Consider the following 16,510-nt stretch of genomic DNA (forward strand, 5'->3'; position numbering starts at 1 on the left):
GTGTCCAGTCTGGTCATTGGGGGGCCAGATTTTATGGTTAACGTTAGGGTGGATCGACCCATTTAAATCAATTGAACTTTTCCTTTTTCAGACGCATCTTGCAGGACTGCTTCTTGCCCTTGATATGGATGTTCTGCAGTTGCTCACACACATCTGTAGCCTGATCTCTCAATTCTTCATGAAGACCCTGCACATTTTCAGACGCATTCTCAAAAGCTTCACATCTTAAATATCTGTCTTGTAGCATCTGTCCTGGCGTGGCTGTGTTGTCTAAATATTGGTCCTGCTTAAGATGTTCATCCATTACAGGCAGATCTAGAATGCCATATTCATGTTGATCACCTTTTCAAAAGTTGTGCGAAGGCTGCTTTGCAAAGAGAGGTAACGCTGGGAATTACTCATTGGCCTTATGGGGATCCAGGGCCATTTCCAATTGATATGGTTCTCATGACAGACATACATAGACCCGGGGGTAATCAGCAGATTTCTACTCTCCTTTTCTAGACACTGATTTTCTCGGACACTGGCGGCGCTTCCTTAAATACATCCACAGGGCTAGCTACTGGCTCATCACAGTTCAACATAAATTATCTGAATCAAGTTGTTGGCTTCTCTTTTTCCTGTTTAAGCATTTTGTGCTCAGGCTTGGCTTGGAGTTGGTGCAATGACCTGGGTATCCACAAAATTCACGGCGCGACCCGTCTGTGCAAACTGGAAAACCATGTTATGGCTTTGTTGGAAACCTATGCTTTGGCCATGTCTTCCAGCATGAAGAGAAGGTTTGTGGCAGCCCGGAGACCGGACTGGGTATCATTTAGCAAATTAAACCAAACCCCCATCAGTCCTACTATAAAACTGGAGCATTCAACAACAAAATCGGTTTACCATCGTAGTGGTAGAAATAGAATAAGTCACTTCACTATACATCAAATTTCTTTATTCAAGGAAATATAAACAAGAACAGCGACTTTGCTGAGCTGGTGGAAGTCCAGAATGTCCAAGAGAAGCTTTCACATCACAAATAGAAGAGCCAGGAGATCCAACAAGGGTGCCTGCATCCTTCTGAGGAATGTAGAAGTCCTTCAAAAGGCCTCAGCTTGAGTTTCTGGAAGGGAGAGGGGTCGGTGGGAAGGTATAGAAGGAGCAGTTCCAGCTGCAGCAGAAGGGAAGCCGCTTACTTGGACCTCTGCCTCATCTTTCTCCTTTTGCGCTTCAGCCTAAGGGCAGAAACAATAAAAGGTTTCACAAGCATTAAGTAGAACTAATCGCATTGGCAAAATACTACTGAAGCCTAGCACAGGCATTGATTACTAAACATGCAGGTGTAATATTAAAGGACTCACCTACGCATGCGCTTCTTTTTCCACTAGAGGGGGAGGGGGTGACAAAGATAGAACACTAAGGTTACAAGTTCTCTATGTTTAAGGTATTAACTTCCTACAGCACCTTTCTAGGTCTACCAAAAGACCACATATGGCAAAAACCTGCAACAAACACGGGTTTACGCAAGACTTATGTTCACATGTTATATGGCTAGCATGCTAGTTGACTGGACAGTCATGTTCACTTGCTTTTTAACTAGTCCAGCATGTGTATAAAAGAGACCTAACAAGGGGAATGGCATTATTAAGGTCTGATTAAAAAGGAATTCTATCCAGACACACAGGTTATCAAAAACTATTTTTGTGGCTGAGCAATTAGGACTTGCTTCTATTAAGTCCATCAGGAAGTGTCATCTGCTTTTAAGTTGTGAGGAGGGATGAAGAGGCCCATTCACGGTGGAGAGCAGATGGAATTTTCTACCAAAGAACTTCATTCCCGACACAGCACTTGAAAGCTGGAGGGAGAGGGTCTTTGGTCAGGCACAAATATTGCGGGAGGCTTCTTGGAAATGACGTCTTTGATACCCACGAATAAGGCTAGCATGCTAGTTGACTGGACAGTCATGTTCGCTTGCTTGTTAGCTACTCCAACGCTATCTGGATATTGAGGACTAAACTTCGAATATTGTGCACCAAGATCTTACAATACCACTCGTCACTTTGCACCAACTCTCAATTATAAACAGATTTTTTTTTTAACGTAACTTTCATTAACAGCGGACTAGCCAGTCACGCTAACTAGGGGTGGATAATGCACAGGATTCTTAAAAGCAGCAATACAGAGTTCTGTCCCAAAACTAGTAAGCTAACTAGCTAAAAAAAAAAAAAGCATACAAAAACCTTGCAAACACCCAACAGCCCAGCTGACACTGATAGAAGCTTGCCAAACACACTAACTGCGTTCTTTTGGCAGTTTAGCTGGCAATGACATGCGTGTGAAAGCTTTTATTCCATTTTTGCAGGACGTACCAGCCCGTTACACAGAAATACATAGTGCATATCCTGGATGGCTAGTGGGGAGACACAGGTGTTTATCCGTCCTTCACATGACCATATGCAATCAAAATACATTTGAGGATGGTCCTAAAGCTAGTTGCCTATAAAACCAGATCTCAAAGTGTCAAATTGTTGCATAGTGTTACTTTAAGGGAATAGATTATCTTACCTTCCCTCTCATGTTTGGGAGGAGTGTCTGTTGAACAAATACACAGTTAACAAACGTGTGGTATGGCTTTAAATAATACTGGATAAAACTGGATTCTTATGAAAACCTCCAAGAGATTTCTATGGAGGCCATTTACTCACCTCAAAAAGATTGGACTGGCTCCAAAAGAACGCTATTAATTGAAGGAACGGTATTTATATGTTGTGTGTCGTCATAAACAAGCGCGCCACGAGATTCACCGCGGGAATTGTAGGCTGCAGTCGAATATAGAAACATATGTCGCTTTGACGTGCGTTGGCATTGCCACGCTGGATCGGAAGTAAACAAAGACTGTGTTTTGACAGATGCAGACTTGTAACTCGCTTCATTCTAAACCGATTTTTTGCTAAATGTAGTTTGTTATGTGGGATCTATTTTATGTTTAGATGAACATGGATTAACTCATCTGTATGAAAGTCTCACTTGGGTAAGGCAGACTAGTTGGGAAAACAGTGACTCAGCCATAGAAATGATTCACTGATGTTAGAGGGAGCAATAAAGTTACTACACAGGCACATTCCAAGAAAGGAGGGGGTCCCAGGGGGAGCCTGTCACGACACACACACACACACACCTAGGAGGTTTCAGAGAAGTTAGAGAAGAGGGAATAGTTATTTCTGATTGATTTTGGCAGACAACCAGATAGAACACACCCCACAATTGACAGGCCTTAAAATGGCCTGCAGACCATTCATACAATGAGATCGAGCTAATCCATGGACCATCTCCTTATTGTAGCTTATTGATTACAATAATAAACCTCCAGATTTCTACATCCTGCCTCTGGTCTTCTGATTGAAAGAAAATGTGTAGTGAGATCCTATTCTCGCCACATCAGTTATAAACGGGAGAAATTGAACATGATACTGGTGGTTACTGGTTAAATTCAGTCACTGGGTGCGGATGTAATCATCATTATTTATTTATGGGGAATTGACTGAGCACAGGGCTCTTTTGCAGCAATGACCTGATTGAGGGTACATAATACAGATGAATAATAAATAAACAAACCATAACAAATCAAAACAGGCAAAATAAATGAACAAAACACATTATACAACTCAGAAATTAAGTACAGAAAAAATAACATATAAAAAATTAAATTAAAAAAATCAGAACAACAGCACTGAGGCACATCCTTAGCATATAAAAGGCTCTTTTAAAATGGTTGAAAGACAAATACTTGGTTAGTTTCAATCCTCTCGAACAGTGTTCCATTTATGGAAAGCAAAGAACTTAAAAGCTATTTTACCCATAGGCCTAGTTGTTTTGGTAAGGGGGATATCAAGGGAGATGAGGCTCTGTGACCGTGTGTTATGACAGATGGATTTTAATTTGAAAAGTGACATAAGATAATTAGGCAGTTTTCCCACCAAGGTTTTATAAACAAATACAAGACAGTGTTTTCCCCTCCTGTCTGCCAGAGGGAACCAACCAACATTCTTGAATTAAATTATTTCTACCATTGGAGAAAATCATGAATTTAGTGTTAGACTCAGCAACAATTTGAGGGACTTTAGGGATACACAATCAAAAGCATATTGAAGGTTTGAAATTGCTTGATCTATAGAGGGCGCTGAGGCATACAAAATTGTATCCTCAACATAAAATGGGCTTTGCAATGTTCTATAGGGTCACAGATATTATTAATATAAAGTGAGAACAATACCGGGCCTAAAATAGAGCCCTGGGGTACACCAGAATTAATGACTAGGGCCTCTGATGTTAGGCCTGCAACATCTATACATTGTGTTCTATCCGTGAAATAGATTTTGAACCATCTAAGTACGACATTATCAAATCCCAGGGAGTACAGTTTGCCAAAAAGTATCTCATGGTTTACTGTATCAAAAGCTTTTGACAGGTCAATAAATATAGCGACACAACATTGTATCCTGCCTACAGCAGAGGCTATGTCATTTACCACAACGGTTGTTGCAGTAATGGTACTATGGCCAAACTCCAGATTGAAAGGGGCATAAAATTGAGTTTAAAGATAGAAAAGAGCTAATCTGCTAATTTACAAAGAATTCCAACATTTTAGCTAGGCATGGGAGCTTGTAGGCCGGCCTTTAATTGTTCATATCATTTGGGTCTCCACCTTTATGAAGGGGCAGTACTAATGCAGATTTCCAGACGCTAGGAATGAAGCCAGAAAAAAGTGACAGATTCAAAATGTGGGTCAAGGGTCTGGCTATAATGGGGGCAGCAAGCTTCAAGAGACGTGGGTCTAACTGGTCTGCACCCACTGAGTTCCTCATATTTAGAATTACGAAGAGCAGAGAGGACTTCATGATGTTGTATTGGTCTTAATGAGAAAGAAGTGGTTGGGTCAGTTACCTGGCCTCATCAGTGAAGTTATCTAGCATTCCATCCCGTTTGGAGAGTGCCGCATTGGATAAAATTATTATTGAAAGCATTACAAACTTCCTTAGGGTCATTAATTGCTTTATGTTCCAGCACGATCTGCTGGGGAGGTGGGGAAACCCCTTTAAGAGGCTTAACTATTTTCCAGATTTCTTTTGGATTACTACAACAAGCAGACAAATGATTGACAACATAGGAGGATTCTGCCATTTTCACCAGACGCGTGCATTTGTTTCGAAGGTGTCTAAAAGATTGCCAAGCTGCAGCAGAGCCAGTGGATCTTGCTAATGCCCAGGCCTTATTTTGATTAGTAGTGGCCTCACTGATGTCATGAGTAAACTAGGGATTAAAACAATTTTTTTATCCTACACTTCCTTAAAGGTACATGTTTGTCGGCGACAGCATGAAGAACCAAAGGGAAATTACTCCTATGCCTACACCTACGTCCAGAATAAGCTCTATAGAGGTAGGAATCCTGGATAGCAAGTCAAATAAAAATGCCTGATCGTCAAGATTCTTGAGGGACCTTTTATAGACAATTAAAGGGGAAGCACCCTTTCTCCATCCATCCCTGATGCAGCCCAATGGCAATGATCACTGAAATCCAAGGGAAACACACAGGTTTCTAGGTAGTGCTGTGGCCTATTAGTAAGAATGAGATCTAACAGAGATGAATGAATGATTTTCATATTGGGGCAGGTGGGTTCAGTAACACATGGTTAAGTTTTGACTCTAAGCACAGGTTTTCAAATTCATTGGCTAAAAGTGAGAGCGAATCTAGGTTAAAAATCGCCATATATGACAGTTTTGCAGCTAGACACAGAAGAAAAATGTCAAGATAGACTCTGTAGTGCTTCTGGGACAGCATATGGAGGTCGGTAAACTCGGTCACCAAGATAAATATTTACGGCTTATAGCTCAATTTGGCCTGCGAGGGAGGTGGAGATGCGTAGAGCAGTTTACATTATTTTTCGCAAACATGCCAACACCACCCCCACGTTTAGCTCTATTAGTTCTGGAGCACGCTCGTGGCATTTATGTGGAGCCTACAACCCCCAGTCCTTTACGAGCCTTAAACTGAAATAGTGAATCAGACACATCCACCACAGTGGAGCAATCGGCACCATCAGAAGCACATCCAGCCGCAGCATTGGATATTACATTGTCAATACTGGTTGGCCTTAAATATTCAACCTCAGGGTTAAATAAAGCAGTCTTGTGTAATAAATATGGGCATTGTTGTGGAGCAGGCGAAGGATCAGGGTGGGTTATTCGTTTGTTAGCAAAAGAGTCAATTGGCTTTAGCGAGACAGCCAATAGATGGTTCTGGGTTGCTCTCTCACTTACAACCCTTACGTGTCTAAACAAATAAAGTGTTTTGGCTAAGTTCGGCGCTGGACTTCAGTTACATGCGCTGGACTTCAATGGTCATTTGCCTCACTCTCCTGCGTTGCATCACTGAACTCTGATACCACTCCATTTTAGTCAGGAAGATATAAAGATCTCTCAGTGCTGGTCCATCATTATGCTCACGGGCACAAAAAAAACTTGACATTTAGATTGCTCCTGGAAACATTACATCAAAACTGACTCAAAGCATGTCAATCCAATACCACCGTAAAACCACAAACTACATAAATCAAAAACATAATCGTACTGTTGCGATGTCTATACCTGATTTGCCACAGGGTGTGATGGGCAATGAACTTCCTCATGAGGCAAGCAAGTCGCATTTCATTAACACTTAGATTGTACTTGATGAGGTCTTTGGCAAAGTAGTATAGTTCTGTGGATATGTCCTTATTGAGTAGTGCCTGGTGCAAGACTCTCAGATTGGTCATTTGGGATTCCACACTCAACTGGTGCTTTCCTGCCCTCATCTCTGGTGCTTTCCTGCCCTCATCTCCTCTCTCATGATTCTCTCCCCCTCTAACACCATTTCTTTCTAATAGCGCTCCAGAAGTTGCCTGAATGGTTTGGCATCAATTTGTGGCATTTCAAAAGACCGCTGGGTGTTGGTTTTCACAATTGGGCTCATTCGCTCTTTTCCCAGTATTTTAGGAGGTACCTCTTCTTTATAACTGAGTTGTCTGATCTTGGGTTTCTCAGCAACAGTGGGTAAAGGGGTCAAGCGATGCTTTCCAGGATCTCGCTGCTTTTCTGTGTCAACTTTGGGCTGAGGGGGTTTGTCGTTGTCTTTGTCCATCTCTACCAAGTTTTCCCAGACCAGACGCATCTTGCAGGACTGCTCCTTGCCCTTGATATGGATGTTCTGCAGTTGCTCACACACATCTGTAGCCTGATCTCTCAATTGTTCCTGAAGACCCTGCACAATTTCAGACGCATTCTCAAAATCTTCACGTCTTAAATATCTTGTTTGTGTCTTGTAGCATCTGTCCTGGCGTGGCTGTGTTGTCTAAATATGGGTTCTGCTTAAGATGTTCATCCATTACAGACAGATCTAGAATGCCTAAGGTGAAGCTGATATTCATGTTGGAGATCATCTTTTCAAAAGTGGTACGAAGCTGCTTTGCAAAGAGAGGTAAAGCTGAATTTGTTGGCTTCTCTTTTTCCTGTTTAAGCATCTTGTGCTTAGGCTTGGCTTGGAGTTGATGCAATGACATGGGTATCCACAAAATGTAGGGTGCGACTGAGGCTACTTGAACCCGTCTGCAAACTGGAAAGCCATGTATATGGCTTTATTGGAAACATATGCTTTGGCCAGGTCTTCCAACATGAAGGTTTTTGGCAGCCCGGTGACCAGACTGGGTAACAATTAGCAAATTAAACAACCCCCCCTCTCATCAGTCCTACTATAAAACTGGAGCATTCAACAACAAAATCTATATACCATTGTAATGGTAGAAATAGAATAGTGCGCTTTACTCTTCTACATCAAATGTCTTTATTCAAGGAAATATAAACAAGAACAGCAACTTTGCTGAGCTGGTGGAAGTCCAGAATGTCCAAGAGAAGCTTTCACATCACAAATAGAAGAGCCAGGAGATCCAACAATGGTGCCCGCATCCTTCTGAGGAATGTAGGAGTCCTTCAAAAGGCCTCAGCTTGAGTTTCTGGAAAGGGTGAGGGGACGGTGGGACGGTCTAGGAGGAGCAGTTCCAGCTGCAGCAGAAGGGAAGCCGTTTACTTGGACCTCTGCCTCATCTTTCTCCTTTTGCGCTTCAGCCTAAGGACAGAAACAATCATTAGTTTCACAAGCATTAAGTAAGCCTAATCACAATGGCAAAATACTTCTGAAGCCTAACACAGGCATTGATTACTAAACATGCAGGTGTAATATTAAAGGACTCACCTACGCATGCGCTTCTTTTTCCACTGGAGGGGGACAAAGATAGAACACTTAGGTTACAAGTTCTCCATGGTTTAAGGTATTAACTACCTACAGCACCTTTCTAGGCCTACCAAAAGATCACATATGGCAAAAACCTACAATGAACACAGGGTTTATGCAAGACTTTTCACATGTTATATGGCTAGCATGCTAGTTGACTGGACAGTCATGTTAACTTGCTTTTTAACTAGTCCAACACTACCAAGTGATAAGGAGCACGAGTATAAGACGCCTAACAAGGGGAATGGCATTATTTATCTGTGATTAAAAAGGAATTCTATCCAGACACACAGGTTTTCAAAAATTATTTTTGTGGCTGAGCAATTAGGACTTGCTTCTATTAAGTCCATCAGGAAGTGTCATCTGCTTTTAAGTTGTGAGGAGGGATGAAGAGGCCCATTCACGGTGGAGAGCAGATGGGAATTTTCTACCAAAGAACTTCATTCCCGACACAGCACTTGAAAGCTGGAGGGAGAGGGTCTTTGGTCCGAATCGGGCACAAATATCACAGGCGGCTTTTTGGAAGTGATGTCTTTGATACGCACGAATAAGGCTAGCATGCTAGTTGACTGGACAGTCATGTTCGCTTGCTTGTTAGCTACTCCAACGCTATCTGGACATTGAGGACTAAACTTCAAATATTGTGCACCAAGATCTTACAATACCACTTTGCACCAACTCGCAATTACACACAGATTTTTTTAACGTAACTTTCATTAACAGCGGACTAGCCAGTTACGCTAACTAGGGGTGGATAAAATGCACAGGATTCTTTAAAGCAGCAATACGGAGTTCTGTTCCAAAACTAGTCAGCTAACTACCCAAAAGGCATACAAAAACCTTGCAAACACCAACAGCCCAGCTGACACCGATAGAAGTTTGCCAACACACTAACTGCTGTCTTTTGGCAGTTAAGCTGGCAATGACATCCGTGTGAAACTTTTTTTTCCATTTTTTTCTATTCCATAGGGAATAGATTAGCTTACCTTCCCTCTCATGTTTGGGAGCAGTGTCTGTTGAACAAATAAATACAGTTAAGAAATGTGTCAGATGGCTTTAAATAATACAGGGTAAATCTGGATTCTTATGAAAACCTCCAAGAGCTTTCTATGGCGGTCATTTACTGACCTCAAAAAGATGGGACTGACTCCAAGAGAACGCTATTACTTGAAGGAACGGTATTTATATGTTGTGTGTCGTCATAATCAAGCGCGCCACGAGCTTCATCGCGGGAATTGTAGTCGAATTTACAAACATGTCGCTTTGACGTGCGTCGGCGTAGTCCCCGTATTGGATCGGAAGTAAACAAAGATTGTGTAATGACAGATGCAGACTTGTAACTCGCTTTTGCAAATAATGGATTGTTATAAACGGGAGAAATTGAACATGATTCTAGTTACTGGTTTAATTCAGGCACATGGGGAGGATGTAAACAGCTCTGTGCCAAAACATTGCCCAGGATATAGCCACAGCCAGCCACCCTCTGGAACATTCAGGATGCGATCTATGAATAAGCTAGGTTTAATTGTTTAGAATTTCAGGTTTCGTGGATGCTTCTGAATGTGACTGTAATGCTTTTATTGAAGTTACTCTTCTAGATCCTTTCTTTCAACTCTTAACTTGAGTGAAGAAAGACTTCACAAACTTACTGTAAATGGATCCTTGTAGGGGAGAGTGGGGTGATTTGTGCCAGCGGGGAAGTTGTGCCACCTCTTATTTCTAGGGAACCATAGAAAAAATTGGTCAAGTGACCACACATTTTTGAAGAGTCAGCCATTTAACTCATCCTGCAAAGAAGAGCGAGAAGAGTTCAAAAAACATTTAGGCTCAAAAAACGTTTTTTTGCCTTACAAAGTAAAATTTCTATGATCACGTTTTTTGATTGTTGTGTCTAAATACGCATCCCTGGGGGGTGCCTGTGTTGGTGATCACTGTGGATGAGGTTTGGTCACCGATTCTCACCACCTGTGTCCTCCCCGTCAGGAAGTCAATGATCCACCTGCTTAGAGAGGTGCTTGGTTTCAGGTCTATGAGCTTGGAGACAAGTCTAGATGGGAATATTGGTGATGAATGCAGTACTATAGTCAATGAACAGCATTCTCACATATGTATTCCCTTCCCTTGTATACCCTGTATTTAGGTGGGAGAGGGTGGTGTGCATAGTCAGGGCGATGGCATCGTCAGTAGACCTATTGAACCAGTGTAACAGGCCAAATGAACCCCGGAGTATACATTGGCCTAGGCCAGGGGTGTCCAAACTTTTTTCAAAGAGGGCCAGATTTGATAATGTGAAGATGCTAGGGGGCCAATCATCCCTTCGGGCATATTTTAACCATGAAAGTTACATGCAAATAATACACAATTTACATTGTCACAATTATTTTTATTTTTCAAATGGCAATGTAACCAAATGTAAGCCACTCAGGCAGGCATGCAACTGTAAAAACACAATTCTGCCTTTCATTCATATCTGGAGTCAGATAACATTGAACAAACTACATGGAATACGTACCTTAACTTTCATGAACTTCATTTTAAACAGGAGTTATAAGTAATGCTGTCTGTTGTCTGTTAAAACATTTGAATTTTGCTCTGTCTTTTACAAGATCAAGATCACATCTACAGGTACATAACATCAACAGCCAAAATGTATCCAAGAGTTTAATAAAACAAGTGCCCAAGTGCATATATTAACTTTGCTTTTGGATTTTCATTGTTAATAGTGACAGAAGTTACTGTTCAAAACACACATAATTTCTGACACTTCATTATGACAGAGGTCAATGCTACCTGGCGATAGTTATTCATGCAGATGGCCTTAGTGTTCTTAGGCACAGGGACGATGGTGGTCCTTTTGAAGCAGGTGGGGAGGACAGGCATGCTGAGGGAGAGGTTAATGATGTCGCTGAAGACCCCTGCTAGCTGGTCAGCACAACCCCTGAGGGCCCTACCTGAAATGCCATCTGGGCCAGGTGCTTTGCGAGGGTTGATGTTTTTGAAGCAGTGCCTCACCTCAGCTACAGTTAATGCAGGGGGCTCACTGTCCCTCCCAAAGCCAGCGTAAAAGGCCTTCAGCTCGTCTGGATGTAGGACAGAGGACTGGGTCTCACTGTAACTCCTCCCTTTATAGTCAGTGATGGCTCTTAGTCCGATCCACATGCACATGGTCAGAGCCATGGTTACTGGACTCCACCTCAGTCCTGACTCCTGTAAGCCCTCTTTGCTGCTTTGATGGCCTTCAAAAGGTCGTATCTGGCCTTCCTGTACTTATCAGGATCCCCGGAGTTAAAGGCATTCAGCTCGTCTGGATGTAGGACAGAGGACTTGGTCTCACTGTAACTCCTCCTGTAAAAACGGCTCTCTCCCCCAGAGCCATCAGCTGAGGCACCCTGCTGTTTTGGGCTACTCACAGAGCCTGGGGTCCAGGCAGAGGTCAGCCTATCAGCTGATCCCTAGGTTCTGTGGGGGGTCGTAAACAGTGGAGTGCCACTGTCTATTGGCCACCACAGAGACTGTTTCTTGAAACCTACATTCCTCTGTGGACTGTTTCAAGTCTCCCCCTGAGGCATGCCTGGACATGCATCTCAGCCCCTCTCGCCCCTATATAAGCCCGACCCCCTCTCTGGCCATTTTGTGGGAGCAGAAGCTGGAGAGAGGAGCACAAAGGATTTGGGGGACTAAGTTCAGAGACTTTCTTCATTGCCGTGCGTCTTTAAGACAGTGAGTGTTCTGTTATTACATGTGTGTTTAACTATTAAGTTTGTACATATTAGTGTAGATAAATACCTGTTATTATTTGTTGTATTGAGCACTCACTGTCGGACCGCTTCTCATTCAGGATACTGTCACCATTTCATGTTCACTCTTGTTGTACATAATGATTCATTTATTGTATTTGAGTGCTAATGTTTGTATATATTTGCATTATTTCATAGAAACCACGGTTTCATCAGTCCTCACGGATAACTCAGTCATTACACGGATTCATGCGTGTTAGAAGTCCTTTACACGGATAATTCCAGCATTCATTCATATCTTCACTGTGTGTTGGCAATAAACCTTTTCATCATTGGACTTTGGCATTCTGCTGTTCTTACCGGACAGCCTGTGGCGATTGTAACTCATCATTACCAGCAATACAGTCCTTTCAAGGGGATTCAACAACAACCCCCTATTTTATATGGTCCTTCTTCCACCGGAGTTTACAATTACTGCAGTAAGATGTCTTTGCCAAGAGACAACACCCGTCCTCGCCGTGAGGGACACCAACCTCGCTACTTGGACCAATACATGGTGGACCTTCCCAAACGTCGCTTGCCACACACACCCCCAGACCAAGCAGATGGTAGAGCAAGCAGTCCAGGCCATCTGGACCCTCTAGCTCCACCTGGTGGACAAACACGGTCAAGCCCACTCCCAGAGGCATTCCTGTCAGCCCTCAAGGAGATGAGGGAGGATAACCAGCAGCTACGGATGGATGTACTGCAGATCGTCCAAGCCCTTTCACCGCATGCATCAGATGCACAACCAGCTCCACCCACCAGCTTCGCTGCACCATCAAGAGGACGACCCCACGTCGCAGACAGTGGGGTATCCTATTCAAGGCTCCCTTACCCGGATTTCTCGTCCACGCCGCTGACAACAAGGCAGCCTTTCATTCGTCAAGGGGATGACCTGCGAGGTGTGCCGTGGCCTGCATCTCACCATACTCCACTGGTGGACCAAACAGACACATTCCCACCACCACCTCCGCCAGTGTCATACCATGACATGGTCAGCACGGCGACACAGAGATCACCGTGGCAGGTGCCACGCTCACATAATCCGCCACCACAGCTTGTGGCTGAGCTGACTGACCATATGCGGAGCATGCATATGCGTCCAGAGCACAGCCCGGCTACTCAGGCACCACCATATCAGGTACCAACACCAGATTACATGGTACCATTCACGCCTCCTCGCACATCATCAGCTGGTCATCAGAACCCAGCATACTCGGCTGCTGGACTGAGGCCACTGGGGCAGTGTCCTTTCTACGGGCCACCTACTCCTCCCCGACGAGAGAGCACCTACAGAGGACCAAAGCCTCACATCCCGTGCTTCACAGCTGAAGACCCTCGCCAGTTTGCCCGCCTGAAGCTGGCATTGGAGAACATCCTGCCTGCGGATGCGACTGAGCGATTCAAGTATCAGATCCTAGTCGACCACCTGCAGCTGGAGGATGCGTTGCTGATCGCCGACTCCTATAGCAACAGCCGGTACCCATATACCAACACCATGGCCTCCCTCACAGAGCTGTATGGTCAGCCACACAGGCTGGCGCTGCAGCGCATCAACGAGGTCCTGTCTGAACCCCCAGTCAAGAGTGGTGACAGCAGAGGGTTCCGCCTGTTCGCACTAAAGGTGCGGGCCCTTGTGGGTATGTTGGACCAGCTAGGGAGAGAAGAGCGTACAGAACTGGAGTGTGGTTCACATGTATCAAGGCTCCTGTCCAAGCTTCCACATGACATGCGCACCCAGTTCAAGCGCTACGTCGACCCCATCCGGACACCAATCCCCACACTGCTGGACTTCGCTGAGTGGCTGGAGAAGGAGGTCCGTGTTCAGCAGGATGAGGTGCCATTTACTCACTCCAGAGCACCGCTGGAGGACCGGCCAGATCGCCAGAGAGGAGCCAGGGCGAAGCAAAGCCAGGCGTCAAGATCAACCACTGTCCTGCTCGGACATGACCCCCCTGCAAAGGCAAGCTATCCAGCACAAGCCCCACAGCGTAACACAGAACAGCCGAAGAAGTACTGCCCGTTCTGTGACGACATCCAACACTTTTTCAATCAGTGTGCAGCCTTCAAGCAGCTGAACAAAGAACAGAAGGTGAGCTGGATAAAGGATGGGAAACGGTGCTGGAGGTGTGGAAGGGATCACCAGGCAGCGCAGTGCTATCTAAAGGCCAGATGCCCAAAATGCAACGGGACCCACCTGGACGTGCTGCACGACGTGAACGCCAGACCGGAGAAGCAAGCCCCCACCAGTCATCAGCCGGCAACGTACTATCTCGATCCTACCAGGAGAGGGAGCTGCGTGCTGCTGAAGATGGTGAAGGTGTGCTTGTACAATGGCGACACCAAGATGGAAACATACGCCATCTTGGATGACGGGTCTGAGCGCACCATCCTGCTCCACAGCGCTGCTCAGAAGCTGGGCCTACGGGGACAGAAAGAGGATCTGGCACTCAGGACTATCCGGCAGGATATCAGGTCTGTGCCAGGGAGATCAGTCAACTTCTCTGTTGCATCAGCCAGTCACCCACACAAGCGATACAAGATAGAGCAGGCTTTCACTGCATCTGAGCTGGGCCTCTCTACCCACTCGCACCCGATCAAAGCCCTGCAAAGGACATATCACCACCTCAGGGGTCTACCCCTTCATTCATTCACTCAGGCCCAACCACTGCTCCTCATTGGCTCTGATTATCCTCACCTAATCACACCAGTGGAGCGAGTGCACCTAGGCCCACCAGGTGGACCAGCAGCACTGAATACCCGCCTCGGATGGACTCTGCAGGGCCCTGCCAAAGTCCTCATTCATCAATCCTCCACCCCTCAGTGTCTCTTCACCAGAGTTCTGACTCCCACCACTGAGCTGCTCCATCATGTGGCTCAGCTCTGGCAGATGGACGTCCTGCCATACCGTAACGAGAAGCACGTCACACGGTCCAAGCAGGACACAGCCGCCGTCAGCACACTGGAGGAGAAGACAATCAGAGTGGATGTGGATGGCATTAACAGATATGCCACCCCCCTCCTGTGGAAGGAAAAAGTCCCAGCTCTTCAAGCCAACACAGACTCTGTACTGGGCCATCTGCGTGGGACAGAGAAAAGGCTGAGTCAGGAGCCTGCCCGCGCAGAGACATACAGTAAGGAGATAAAGAAGCTGCTTGATGCTGGCTACATCAACAGACTCCCCCCTGCTGCAGTGCACAACAGTGATGAAGCATGGTACATCCCACATCACATGGTCCGACACAACGGCAAGGACCGAATAGTTTACAATTGTTCATTCACCCACCAGGGTGGCAATTTAAATGAGCAACTGCTGCCAGGTCCCACACTCGGCTCATCACTGCTGGGAGTTCTGCTCCGTTTCAGGCAGTACCCCACTGCAGTGAGCTCTGACATCAAGGGGATGTTTCATCAGGTTCGTCTCCTGCCTCAAGACAAACCTTTCCTGCGTTTTCTGTGGAGGGACATGGAGAGAAGCAGAGCACCGGATGTGTATGAATGGCAGGTGCTGCCATTCGGTACAACATGCAGTCCCTGTTGTGCCACCTTCGCCCTCCAGAAACATGTCCTGGATCACAGCAGCCCGGAGGAAGACACCCGCTACTCAGTTGAGCACTGTTTTTATGTTGACAATCTGCTACAGAGCTTTGCATCAGAGTCAGAAGCCAAGCAGCTAGTCAGCAAGCTACAGCCTCTTCTCCTCTCAGGCGGGTTTGAGCTACGCCAGTGGGCCACCAATGTGCCCGCCATCATCAGTCACCTGCCATCTGAAGCCAGATCAGAGAGCTGCGAGCTCTGGCTGTCACACGATGGAGCTGATCCACAAGAACGGACACTGGGACTACTGTGGCACTGTGCGTCAGACACCCTCACCTACCGGCTCCGTCAATCAGAGCAGACTGAGCCCACCATGCGGAGCATCTATCAGGTCCTAGCCCGGCAGTATGACCCACTCGGCCTGCTCATTCCATTCACCACACGAGCCAAGATCCTGGTACAGTGTCTTTGGAGCAAGAAAAGAGACTGGGATGACCCCCAGCTTCCAGAAGAACTGCTCCAGCTGTGGCACGCTTGGGAGGGTGAACTCCATCAGCTTCCGTCACTCTCACTCCCAAGGTGTTACAATCATCCCGGTACTGACATTTCATCATCCACACAGACCATACACATTTTCTCTGATTCATCAGAGAAGGCTTATGGTTCTGTGGCCTATCTCAGGACAGTGGACCAGGCAGGCAACATCCAAGTGGCCTTCCTGGCAGCCAGATCAAGAGTAGCCCCAGTACGGCAGCAGTCCATTCCCAGGCTGGAATTATGCGCTGCACACGTGGGTGCCCAGTTAGCTTCCGTCCTGAAAAAGGAACTCACGCTGGCCATAGCCAGCATCATTCATTGGACTGACTCCACCACAGTTCTGCAATGGCTG

The 16,510-nt window shown here is 45.6% G+C and overlaps 1 long non-coding RNA gene across 1 annotated transcript; it reads right to left on the bottom strand.

Annotated features, from left to right (window-relative positions):
* Positions 1 to 7,847: 7,847 nt before the first annotated feature.
* Positions 7,848 to 9,421, bottom strand: LOC308361176. Its single transcript, XR_013968544.1, has 3 exons — positions 9,292 to 9,421; positions 8,267 to 8,289; positions 7,848 to 8,140 (listed from the first exon to the last, which is right to left on the bottom strand). It is a non-coding gene; the product is annotated as an uncharacterized lncRNA (long non-coding RNA).
* Positions 9,422 to 16,510: the final 7,089 nt, after the last annotated feature.

Source organism: Sprattus sprattus (genome assembly GCF_963457725.1).
Source record: "Sprattus sprattus genome assembly, chromosome: 2".
NCBI lineage: Eukaryota > Metazoa > Chordata > Actinopteri > Clupeiformes > Clupeidae > Sprattus > Sprattus sprattus.